Genomic DNA, 13,125 nt, shown 5'->3' with positions numbered 1-13,125 from the left:
CTTCCCCAACTCCCCCGACGCCGTTTCCTCTGCTTCTTCTCCCCGAAACCGCTCGCGCCTCTCCTCTCCTAGAGTTACCACAATACGAAGTTCTCTTCTCCTTTGTTTTCTTCTTTCCTTTTTGTTGGTTGGCAGGGGCAGGGCCTTTCTCGCTGAGCGAGCGCATCCGATTCTAAAGTGGTTGCTCTTTTGCACAGTGCCGGCCAATTTCTTCTCTGCCGCCGGCGACTAGAGCCACCGCCGATCGCTCTGTGCCCTTCTACTTCTCTGCCGCCACTCTAACCGGAGCCGAGACCTTCTCACAGCAGTGCTGCCGGCCGGAAATCCTCTGTGCCCTAGCTGTGAGCATTTCTTCCTCCTCAGAGCAGTGGTGATACGGTATTGTGACAGAAAGGTGAGGGTTTAGGTCGTGATCTAGTGTTCTGTTCTTGTTCTATAGCTACTGTTGATCATAACATTAGATCGGTACCTTTTGGTTTTTCAGATCCTTGGTACAACAGATCGGCGATATTAGAGTTGCCCTATTCCGGCAGCCACTTTTTGTAGCAATCGACAGCACCTTTCCTGCCTGTTGAATTAAGGTAAGGATTAGGGTTTTGATATTTGTGGTAGATTATTGCTAGTTGAGTTAGCAATAATTAATAATTAGGTTTGGAAGTTATGTAATGGTGTAATTGGGGTTAACGAAACTAACCCTAACTGGTTAGTGGGTTAGAAATTTGTTTAGCTATTTGTTTATAATTAAATTAGCTAAACTGTGCGATTTAACACAGGACTTTGATTCGAGACGAGCATCTCGACGTCCGAGTTGGACCATTTCGATTGGAGGCGGGTACTTTGACTTATGTCTTTTGATATGCATGATAATATGTTTAACATATAACAGTAATTGTGTTACCTGTTTATTTCGGTTGGTCACTACATGATTAGTACATGTTGTTTGTTTATTTATTCTGCACTGCATATTATCTACCTGATCACATATGCCTTAGGTAGTGACCTAACCACATGCTCTGTTATATTCTGGATCTAGGGTTTATTTGATACCCTCTTCGATTTGTGTGCCTTCTATTTGATACGTCTTCTTGTGGTACACACTTTGTATCTATTTATATGGATCATGCCATGTTATTCATGAGATTGCCATGTTCAGTATCATGCATCATGATTGCATGCTGTGCGATTGTCGGCTCTACTTTGGTTGAGCTCATCGCCAGTTACATGTACTGCACACATCACCCATGGATTTGTATATCTGGCTGGTGTGTGGCGGTTCTGCTGTTTGGCTCCGTTGGTCAGGTGACTCAGCGTGGTAGCCGGCAGTCAGTTCCGCTCTGTTTGGCTCCGTTGGCATTTAGGGTAGCAGCGTGGTAGCCGGCAGATGGTGGACTTTGTTTGGCTCCGTTGGTCAGGAGACTCAGCGTGGTAGCCGGCAGAGATATCCTCCCCGTCATCGTGTACCGGGAGATGAGAGCATTGAGCTCCCCCATTTATGATTTGGGGTCACAGGATAGGAGTACTCCGACAGCATCCCGTTTACTCTGTCATTGCACAGGAGCATTGATTTCAGAGTATGGGGTTGACATATGCATTTATTGCATTTTTATTTGCTTGTGATTGCTGCACTTATATGCTGCATTTGTTTGGATGCATTGATTGACATGCATACAGGATTATGACTCTGACGACCCTGTTACCTTATACTTTGATCCGGTCGAACAGTTATCTTTGATTTCATTTCAGTTGCATTTATCCTCCTCATATTCAGGAGACTGTACGCATGATTAGTGTTGTCTGTTATTTGTTTTATTATGCATATGAGTGTTGGACTCACCCCGCCTCCATTGTTGATATTTTCAGGTTGAGGCTGTCCGGAGCAGTTCCAGTCGCTGGCCCCCCATCTGCATGTAGAGCTAGTTCTCTACTAGGTTGTTATTTGCTTTATTTTGGTTTTTCTTCCATCAGACTATGTTTTAGTTTTGTTTTGGATTTTATTTATGGATATTGTACGGATTGTTACCGGTTGATGGTCTTTGGATGGTTTGGTTTTTATTCTACTATATGCCTGCCTGGACGGCAGAAGAGGTGAGTTCGTTGGATTTGAGCTTTACGAGTGTAGTGGAGTAGGGTGGATTTCGAGTCAGAGTCCTACTATGATTGATTACTATTATTAACTGCGTGGTTGTGACAGCCAGAGGCTGAATATCTTTATAAACTGCGTGGTGTTTGTTTTTATTTTTGTTATCATTCCAGCCGCCTGTGGCTAAAGTATATGTGATATGTAGAAAGTTTCATATTGTCCGCCGTACAGGGGAGATGCTGCCGAAATTTGTTCAGACAGAGACTCCTCTGGGGCGTGACAAAACATCTTTGTCACCTATATCAAGGACAAGCAAGGCACTGGAAGAGGAACTCCAAAGAATACCTGGAAGATCTTAAAAAGAAGAGAAATAAGATTTCTACTTCAGGTATAAATGTTATAGAAGTCAACCTCTCTATTTCTTCATCGTGGGTATTAGATACCGGATGTGCTTCGCACATTTGTACTAATGTACAAGCGCTGAGGAATAGCAGAGCATTGACGAAGGGTGAGATAGACCTACGAGTAGGCAATGGAGCACGAGTTGCTGCTATTGCTGTAGGAACTTATCATCTATCTCTGCCCTCTGGGCTAGTACTAGAATTAGACGATTGTTGTTATGTGCCTGCCTTGACAAAGAACATAATATCAGTTTCTTGTTTGGACAAGAGAGGATACTCGTTTATAATAAAGAACAAATGTTGTTCCATCTTTTTAAACGATATGTTCTATTGTAGTGCACCTCTGATAAACGGACTCTACATTCTAGACCTAGAGAGCCCCTGTCTATAACATAAATACCAAGAGGATCAAGTTGAATGACTTGAACCAAACTTACACTGTCGCTTAAGTCATATAAATGACAATCGCTTATCCCAGCTCCATAAGGATGGTTTGCTGGACTCATTTGATTTTGAATCATATGAGATATGCGAGTCATGCCTACGAGGTAAGATGACCAAGACTCCCTTTAGTGGGCACAGCGAAAGAGCGACTGATTTGTTAGGACTCATACATAGTGATGTATGTGGTCCTTTCAATGTCGCTGCTAGAGGCGGTTATAAGTACTTCATCACATTTACTGATGACTTCAGTAGATATGGTTATGTGTACTTGATGACACATAAGTCTGAATCCTTTGAAAAGTTCAAAGAATTCAAGAATGAAGTACAGAACCAGCTTGGCAAGAGTATTAAAATACTTTGATCTGATCGAGGTGGAGAATACTTAAGCCATGAGTTTCGTGACTATTTAACTGAGTGTGGGATTCTATCCCAACTCACTCCTCCTGGAACACCACAGTGGAATGGTGTATCCGAAAGGAGGAATCGTACCCTATTAGATATGGTACGATCTATGATGAGTCACACAGATCTTCCGGCATACATTTGAGGCTATGCTCTAGACACGGCAGCTTTTATACTCAACCGAGTTCCATCAAAGGTCGTGATAAAGACACCATATAGGATATGGACTGGGAGAGATGCCCAGGTGTCTTTCATGAGGATTTGGGGCTGTGAGGCTTACGTAAGACGTCAAGTCTCGGACAAGTTAGGACCCAAATCTGACAAGTGCTATTTCATCGGATATCCCAAGGAAACTAAGGGATATTACTTCTACATTCCCAGTCAGACAAGGTAGTTGTGGCAAAGGAAAGGGATTTTGTTTCTAGAAAGACTAGTGGGAGCACGTTCGATCTTGAAGAAGTTCAAGATGCGAACAATAGCACTGATGCCTCGATGGAAATTGAACTGGAACCACAAAGTGTTGTGGATGATGTTGTTCCACAAGGAGTTGAGGAACAACAACCAGTTCAAGTAGACATACCTCTTCGTAGGTCTGATAGGGTACGTCGTCAGCCTGAGAGATACTCATTTCTCTTGTCTGACCATGATGACATTGTGCTCATAGAGGATGAGCCTACCACCTATCAAGAAGCTGTGATGAGACCAGATTCTGAGAAATGGCTAGAAGCCATGAGATCCGAGATAGAATCCATGTACACCAACCAAGTATGGACTTTGGTTGATCCACATGGGGTAAAACCCATTGGGTGCAAGTGGGTCTTTAAGAGAAAGACTGACATGGATGGACTTATCTATAAGGGTCGCTTGGTAGCTAAAGGTTTCAAGCAGATTCATGGTATTGACTATGATGAAACCTTTTCTCCAGTAGCGATGTTTAAGTCCATTCGGATCATGCTTGCTATTGCAGCCTACCATGACTATGAGATATGGCGGATGGATGTTTCCGAATGGAAACCTACTCGAGGATGTGTACATGACACAACCTGAGGGTTTTGTAGATCCACACATACTAGCAGAGTATGCAAGCTGCATAGGTCCATTTATGCAAGCTTCTCGGAGCTGGAATCTTCGATTCGATGATGCGATCAAACAGTTTGGTTTCATCAAGAACGAAGATGAGCCTTGTGTCTACAAGAAGGTTGTAGGGGACATAGTTGTCTTCCTCATATTGTATGTGGATGACATACTACTCATTGGGAAGGACATCCCTATGCTTCAGTCTGTCAAGACATGGCTAGGGAGTTGCTTCTCAATGAAGGACTTAGGTGAGGCATCCCGCATTCTAGGGATACAGATCTATAGAGATAGATCTAAGAGATTGCTTGGCCTAAGTCAGAGTACATATATTGACAAGGTACTCCTTCGGTTTGCCATGCAGAACTCCAAGAAGGGATTTCTGCCGATGTCACATGGCGTGAGTCTTTCGAAGACTCAAGGTCCCTCTTCTAGAGAGGAGAGAGACCGCATGGATCAGATCCCTTATGCCTCAGCCATAGGATCGATCATGTACGCCATGCTGTGTACTCGACCTGATGTCTCGTATGCTATGAGCATGACGAGCAGATACCAGTCAGATCCAGGTGAAAGTCACTGGATAGCGGTCAAGAATATTCTTAAGTACTTGAGAAGGACTAAAGAATATTTCTTGATATATGGAGGCGATGATGAGCTAGCTGTAAAGAGTTACAGTGATGCTTTCTTGCTATTAGATTATTCAGCATGTTTAGCTTTATTTGCTTTCAGCATGCAGATATAGTTTTATTTTTGTGAGCGTGAGTAGCTTTACATGTTTAGTACTTCAGTTAGTATGATTCCTTTATTGGTTTATGAGCATGATTAGCTATACATGTTTAGTATTTCAGTTAGTATGATTCCTTTGCTATGTATGAGCATGAGTAGCTTTACATGTTAGCATTCAGTTTTAGCATGTTTTTATTTATATACATGCATATCGAGTTTTTGTGAGTAGATAGCGCTCACTAAGCTTTATGCTTATAGACTGCATTTCCTCCTACTGCAGAAAAAGTAAAAGTTAAAAAGAAAACTACTGCATGTTTCAAATAACAAGAAACTAAACTTTCTAATTCTAAACATATTTGAAGCTTGTTTCATTTGTTTCAAAACTTATACTTTAATACTTCAAAATAATAATAAACTTCTTTTGGGCCCGGCATTGTACCAATTTGCGCGCATCCTTAATAAGAGTCGAGGTAGCTAATCCCGAAACTACTAAGGTACTTCTAGGCGATCTTGTGCCTAGGGGCGATCTAGGAGGCCACCCAATGGACCTTGTGTCCTGGACCTTGTGTCCGGTACATGCCATTAAAAAGTAAAATACTTATTTTCTTTTTAACTTTTACTTCCTTATACTTGTTATTCTTTTAGCTCTTCTAATATAAAATGCCTTGGCACTTCTTCAAGCACCTTGCGTGCTGCTAATCCTCAAATGCTGGAATTTAGGATCAGGTTTAAGACCTTGGTCTTTTCTTACTTATTACTTCTCATAATCTTCTAGAAGAGTTTAACATGTTTGTGTAGTAGCAAGAAAAATCTAATTCTGCCTGCTTAACATTAAATGGCCAAAAATAAGATCTTAAAACTGAATACTAGCATGATAACAAAAGATTTAACTTGCTGGAACTTAAAGAAGCCTAAACTGCTTACTTTCATACAAGTTGTCTAGTTCATGATTAGTAAACCAGCAAGAAAATCAAACTTGTAATGTACAATATTGCTGTTCGTGCTAGTTAATTGCAAAGGAAAATCTAACTAAAATGCTAGTTAAACTGAAAATTTGCTCATAAGAATAACATAGGAATCTAGAAAATAAAGGAATCATTGCTGCATGGAATTAACAGAATATCATGCTTACTAACTCAACACAAAAGGATCTAAACTGCTATGAATTGGTGGTTGTTCTTGCCCATGAATATGCACAACAGAACTTAATAGTAAGCTTCAAAAGGGATCATTCTCAGCTCCAAATGGGTTGTTCATGCCTGCTGCAAATACCAAAGGGAGTGGGTTGTTCTAGCATCAATGTTAATTAAGCTCCACATACAAACTATGAACAGAATTTGTGCTAACTACAAAAGATGGTGAGCAATGACATATCATGTATCACACACCTTTCTAATGCACGTAACTCAACGAAATTAAACCACAAGTTCCACTGTAACTCAACCGAGTTTTAACCAAGTCAAAGGTCTCGGCTTCAATCCCTCAGCCGCACACTTTTTCCCAATTTATTCCCTAATCATTAACTATGCTATAAACTTAGTTCTCACCATATAAGGTTAACAAAACCGTGTAGCTCAGCTGGTTGGGCTGGTTTTGCTTGGGTCAGTCCGACCCGAGGTCGTGGGTTCGAATCTCACCTTCAATGTTTTTTTTTAAAACTTCTTTCTTTTTGTAACCCTACTAAAAAACCTCCAAATATTACGTAAAAATACTCTAAAAATTTCTAAAAATCTCTAGAATATTTTAAAAGTATTTCTAAATATTTTTATGGACTTTTAGAACTTGAAATAGGGAAAATTGGGTCGTTACAGTATTGTTGATGAATTAGGTATGTGTGGAATTGAAGATGATATGGATTACTAGATGGTTAGTATATCACTAGTTGATACATGCTTAGTGTGATTGAATAGTTAAATGTAGATTTTGATCTTAGAGGTAGATCATGGTTGGATTGATTATTGTGATGGATTATGCTTATTGCAAGTTCTAATTCGTATGGATTAGTTAAAGTCGATTGAGGAGTTTAAATGATCCAATTAGGGTTTATAATTGGATCTGAATTTATATTAGTTTTTCGAGGATTAGATTTATCTAATTTATTTATATGTAATTAGCTAAATCTAGATACCATATACTACATGGTTTGATATGATACGAGCATCTCGACGTCAGATTTGGACTGGATTGGACCTTCCTATTGGAGGCGAGTACCTCTTGACTTATCTTTTATGATATTGTCATTTGGATATGCATAGTATTTTATAGCTACAAGCAATGATCATGTTTGCCTTTGGTATGTCACGGTTTGAGACCCATAGCATGTTCTGTTTTTGTCGTTTGTTATGTATCCATGTTTATGCCTCGTGATTATTGCCATGGTTACCTTAATTCCTAGAGTAAGTACATACCATGCTTTACTGAGTTTAGGACTAGACTCTGGATTTTTATTATCTGACATGTGTATCTATATTTTTATATCATACCTGATCTGTGTACCTAGACCTTTTGCTTTGATCCATGTACATTGTTGGTCCATATTTTATGGAGGTAGATATGTTCAGGACCTAGGATGTTATACCAGAGAGGACTTGTATACCCTAGATCTGTGGATTTGACTTACTTGTACTAGGGTACACATTTATATATATATATATATATATATATATATATATATATATATATATGTGGATTTGGTTTAGGATATTGTCATGCTTAGTTTCATGCACCATTCGCATGATTGCATGCTGCGTGATAGTCTACTCCATTATTGTTGAGCATATTGCTAGTTTCATCACTGTTCGGTGGTCCGTTGGTCCGCTCATGGGTAGCGTCACGCAGCATGGTAGCACGTCAGTTTTGCTTTGTTCAGTGCTCCATTGGTACGCTCATGGGTAGTGTGACGTAGCGTGGTAGCACTTCAGGGATCCCTCCCCGTCATGGTGTACCGAGAGATGAGAGCATTTCGCTCCCCCATTTATGATTTGGGGTAGGAGTATGTGTGTACTCCGACAGCATCCCGTCCATTCGGTCACTCATCAGGAGCAATGACGTCAGAGTGCACGGTTGTCATAGCCCTACCCACTCAGTCTCACCATTGTGTGTGAGATAACTGACTGGCGTCAGGGGTGACCATGTCATTGGCACCATATGCATTTATTGCATTTATTTGCTTGTGTTTGCTGCACTTATATGCTGCATTTTGGTGGATGCATTTGTTTGACATGCATACAGGAGGCATATTGTGTATCTGGTTTGATGACCTTTTGTTCTGGATAGGAGTTCCTGATGAGTTCAACTTCCTCAGTTACCTTTCAGTTTTGCATATTTCCTATATATGATTAGGAAGCTGTATTCCATGTTTATTGCTGTTAGATATATCTTACTAGGCATGTCTATTGGTATTCGCTGAGTTGTAGAACTCACCCCCGTGGACACTATCTTTTTCAGGTACCAAGTTGTTTATGGTGTCGCTTGGAGTATCCTGCCTGCTGGTCCCATGTCATCTCAGAAGATCTGTCTTCGCTGTTGTCCATTTGTACTTTGGTATTTGTGTATCTAGCTTATGTTTCGGTTTTGTTTCTGGAGTGGTGTTTTGTGGTGTGGTGTAAGCCTAGCCGGCTAGCATGTCATGTATTTTGATTTTCTATCATTTTTCTGCTATGTTTTGGATTTTTGTTCCAGCCGAGTGGGCTGATGATATAAACTGCATGGATGACTTTGTGTTATATTTTTATTACTGTTATTATTCCGGCCATGTTGGCCAAGGTATATGTGACCTTGAGGGCTTTGTATAAATGTTTCAGATTATCACCCATACAAGGGAGGTGCTGCCGAAATTTCTTCGGACAGAGACTTCCTCGGGGCGTGACACAGCTACCCAACTCCACTCCCGGATACAAGTTCTACTCAACGGGCTACATGTGATCAGGCAAAAGTTAGACAATAGGGATGTAATAAGATATTCCTTAAATGCCTTTCCAAGGAATACCTTGTGGGCATCTATGGTAGATGCCTACAAGGTCTCTAAGGACCTTTTTGTTATTAAATTAGATGAATTGTTTGCTGAGTTTGAACTTCATGAACAGATTAACTCACGTCTGGCCGAGAAAGGATTGACTTTGATTGTAGGTATAGGAAAAGCACGCGAGTCAAAATCAAAGAACAGAACCGAACCGGAGTCAAAAGAAGAACCGGATTCAGACAACGACGATGACGAACTCATTGCCGAACTTGTCAACCTGGTGAAGAAGCTCTACAAGAAAAAGAAAGGCTTCAACAAGAAGGACCTCAAAAAGTCAATTCAATCCAAGGAGGCCCAAGCAAAGGTAAAGTTCGAGGTGACATGATACGGGTGCAATCAGAAGGGGCACATCAAGGAGAACTACCCGAACCAGAAGGATCCGAAGAAACTAAGAAGAAAGAAGGCCCTGAAGGTGACTTGGGACGAGTCTTCTTTCGAGGAATCCAACGACGAAGAACTCGAGCAGGCAAGTTTTCTTGCGTTGACGGCCCGGGACTACACCAACAAATCTGGAAGCGAGGAGGAATCGGAAACCGAGTCCGAGAGAAGCCAAGGATCCGTATCCGTTTCCGAAGGGCCAAACCCCTCTGTAAGTAAATGTCGTTTATACAATTTAATTAATTATTTAATGCGTAAAGTAGCTAAGTCCAATGTTCAGATCAAGTCGCTTCTAAAGGAGGTAACATCCCTTAAAGAAGCGACTAATACCGACCTCGACTGACCTAGTTCAGACTGGAACCTCAACTCAAGTCTGAAAACTTGAGGAAGAGAATTTCAGCCTAAAAAGTCAAGTTAAGGACTTGAAAATTGCATTGGAACGGTTTACACTGGGTTCCAAGAATCTTGACTTGATTCTTGGAAAACAGAAAGTCGTTTACAATCGATCCGGACTAGGATTTAAAGCAAAAAGGAAATTTCGATCATACTTATCTTTAGTAAACAGACCGAATAATAAAATAGTCCAAGCATGGGTACCCAAGTCCAACCTGGCAAATCAAGTTGGACTTGGTCAATATTGAGTTCCCAAGGATTAAGTACATTACCTTGATAGACCATATTGAGGCTATGATCGAGGGGGAGCAAATAGGAAAAATATCCAAACAAAAAGATAAACCATTAAAGGAATATAACACAAATCTAATTTATAAAATTAAATAAAATTATCAATAATGTAGGAGGAGGCTCCAGAATAGCTGTCACCTCCAAAACTAACCTACCCGTCAGAGTAACCCAAACCAAACTATCCGGCAGGGTAATTAGGACTAATTAGAAAGGGAACAAGTTTAACTTAACCTATGGTACTGGTGAAATTTTGGATGATAGTACGTTAGGGAAGTTTAGTCTATGCATGTCTAGGAAGATATGGCTTCGACCTGGTGCATTTGGCTAAGTGGAACTAACCGAAGCTACCCTTTATGTAGGAGGAGGCTCCAGAATAGCTGTCACCTCCAAAACTAACCTACCCGTCAGAGTAACCCAAACCAAACTATCCGGTAGGGTAATTAGGACTAATTAGAAAGGGAACAAGTTTAACTTGACCTATGGTACTGGTGAAATTTTGGATGATAGTACGTTAGGGAAGTTTAGTCTATGCATGTCTAGGAAGATATGGCTTCGACCTGATGCATTTGGCTAAGTGGAACTAACCGAAGCTACCCTTTATGGATTATAACCAGTTAGACCAAGGTTTTGTATTAAGTTCAGTGGATAGAACTATTTGGAAAACCTTGAAGGCATGGTTACTTTAATGATGTCCAAGTGACTAACCATAGCTCAGAAGTTTATCCAGAGAATGCTTATTTGTTGAGTCCAACGCTAAATCAGGATCTAATACAAAGTTAAGCCAAACCCTATAATTAAAACCAATTCAACTCACAAAATTATAGAATTCTTTGATTGAAAAATTTAGATCGGGTGAGATGACTAAGTAATAAATTAAGTTAATTAAAATTAAATAAATTAAAATCATATTAAATTAAAAATTTATTTAAAAGTCTTTTAAAAACTTATTTAAAAATATTTTAAAAACTTATTTAAAAATCTTTTAAAAACTCATTTAAAAATGCTTTAAAAACATATTTAAAAATATTTTAAAAACTTTATTTTAAAAAAAACATATTTAAAAATGTTTTATAAACTTATTTAAAAATATGTTAAAAACATATTTAAAAATCTTTTAAAAACTTATTTAAAAATCTTTTAAAAAACTTATTTAAAAATATTTTAAAAACTTATTTAAAAATATTTTAAAAACTTATTTAAAAATGTTTTTAAAAACTTATTTAAAAATATTTTAAAAACTTATTCTAAAATGTTTTAAAAACTTATTGAAAAATCTTTTTAAAACTTATTTAAAAATCTTTTAAATACTTATTTAAAAAATCATTTTAAAAACATATTTAAAAATGTTTTAAAAACTTATTTAAAAATGTTTTAGGAACTTATTTAATAATGTTTTAAGAACTTATTTAAAAATAGTTCTTAAAAACCTTTTAAATAAGTTTTTTAAAATGTTTTAAGAAATTATTTAAAAATGTTTTAAAAAATTATTTAAAAATATTTTAAGAACTTATTTAAAAATCTTTTGAAAACTTATTTAAAAAAGTTTTAAAAACTTATTTTAAAAAGTTTTAAAAAACTTATTTAAAAATGTTTAAAAACTTATTTAAAATTTTTTTAAAAACTTATTTAAAAATATTTTAAAAACTTATTTAAAAAATATTTTAAAAAACTTATTTAAAAATATTTTAAAAATGTTTTAGAAACTTATTTAAAAACTTTTAGAAACTTATTTAAAAATGTTTTAAAAATTTATTTTAAAATGTTTTAAAAAAATTTTTAAAAATATTTTAAAATTTTATTTAAAAATATTTTAAAAACTTATTTAAAAATATTTTAAAAAACTTATTTAAAAATATTTTAAAAACATTTTAAAAAAAGAACTTATTTTAAAAAAAACTTATTTTAAAAAAAACTTATTAAAATTATTTTTTCTTTGCTAATCCCTCTAAAGGCGCCGAACGAAGGCGCCTCTGCTATGATAGAGGTGCCCTCTAGGATCGACGGGAAAATTCTCGTCGAAAACCACTAAGGCGCCTCGGACTGAGTCCAAGGCGCCCTGAATGCAACATTGGAGGCGCCTTCAAAGAGCTTGAAGGCGCCTTCAATACCGAAATATGCAGCGAACAGAGAGTTCGCTGCAATTCAATTTCTCGCCCAAAATCAACTATCCAAGGCGCCTTCAACCGCGATTTTCTACCTTTTACCTTCATTAACACCTCAGAATGCCTCTTAGGTATAATCTTAACCTATCTATTGTTCGTATATAACACTTTTGTCTATTTCGTTTCTGTATGAATTGCTTGAATCAAAATAGGAAACGCCGAAACATTAATTCTGCTCCCGCTAGCATACCTTCCACCGATCCTAGGTTCCCCTCAGAGTGGCATAGGATTGAGTACACTAGACATAAGTTTGCCACTATTAAACCTCAGTACTTGAATAGGGCATTTTTTGCTCAATTTTGTCAGCCTACAGTCCAGATGATAGAGCACTATCAACTTAGTAAACTGGTTTATTGTAGTTATGTAGTAAATTAGGACCTACGTGCTCAGTTCTTCAACAACCTCGAGAAGGTTGACGATCTGACCTACTCCACCAGAGTTGGTGGACAGGATATCCAGTTTACCCCTTCTTTGATTTGCACTAGTTTAGAGCTTAGATCATCTACATGCCCCTTTTTGTGTTACCCTGCGAGAGACTTGCCATTTGGTGACCCTATTCCCACATCACATTAGACATCATCTACATGTATTCTTTGGCGAGGAGAGACCAGAGGTCCTGACTAAGTTCAGGTCACTCTCCCTTAGGGCTCAGGTCTATGTTATGTACAGAGTCTTGACAACATGTATTTTGCCGATCACGTCTCGGGATGTCCCGAAGATGCGACCCTCATATTCTTTTTTCCTGTATGCATT

General features: G+C 38.1%; 1 long non-coding RNA gene across 1 annotated transcript; it reads left to right on the top strand.

The window, feature by feature from the left end:
- Window positions 1-214: 214 nt before the first annotated feature.
- On the top strand, window positions 215-833 carry LOC121971317. Its single transcript, XR_006109109.1, has 3 exons — window positions 215-394; window positions 485-581; window positions 774-833. It is a non-coding gene; the product is annotated as an uncharacterized LOC121971317 (long non-coding RNA).
- The last annotated feature ends 12,292 nt before the right edge of the window (window positions 834-13,125 follow it).

Source organism: Zingiber officinale, chromosome 1B (assembly GCF_018446385.1).
Source record: "Zingiber officinale cultivar Zhangliang chromosome 1B, Zo_v1.1, whole genome shotgun sequence".
In the NCBI taxonomy this organism is placed as follows: domain Eukaryota; kingdom Viridiplantae; phylum Streptophyta; class Magnoliopsida; order Zingiberales; family Zingiberaceae; genus Zingiber; species Zingiber officinale.
This window is presented reverse-complemented; position numbering and strand designations above follow the sequence as displayed.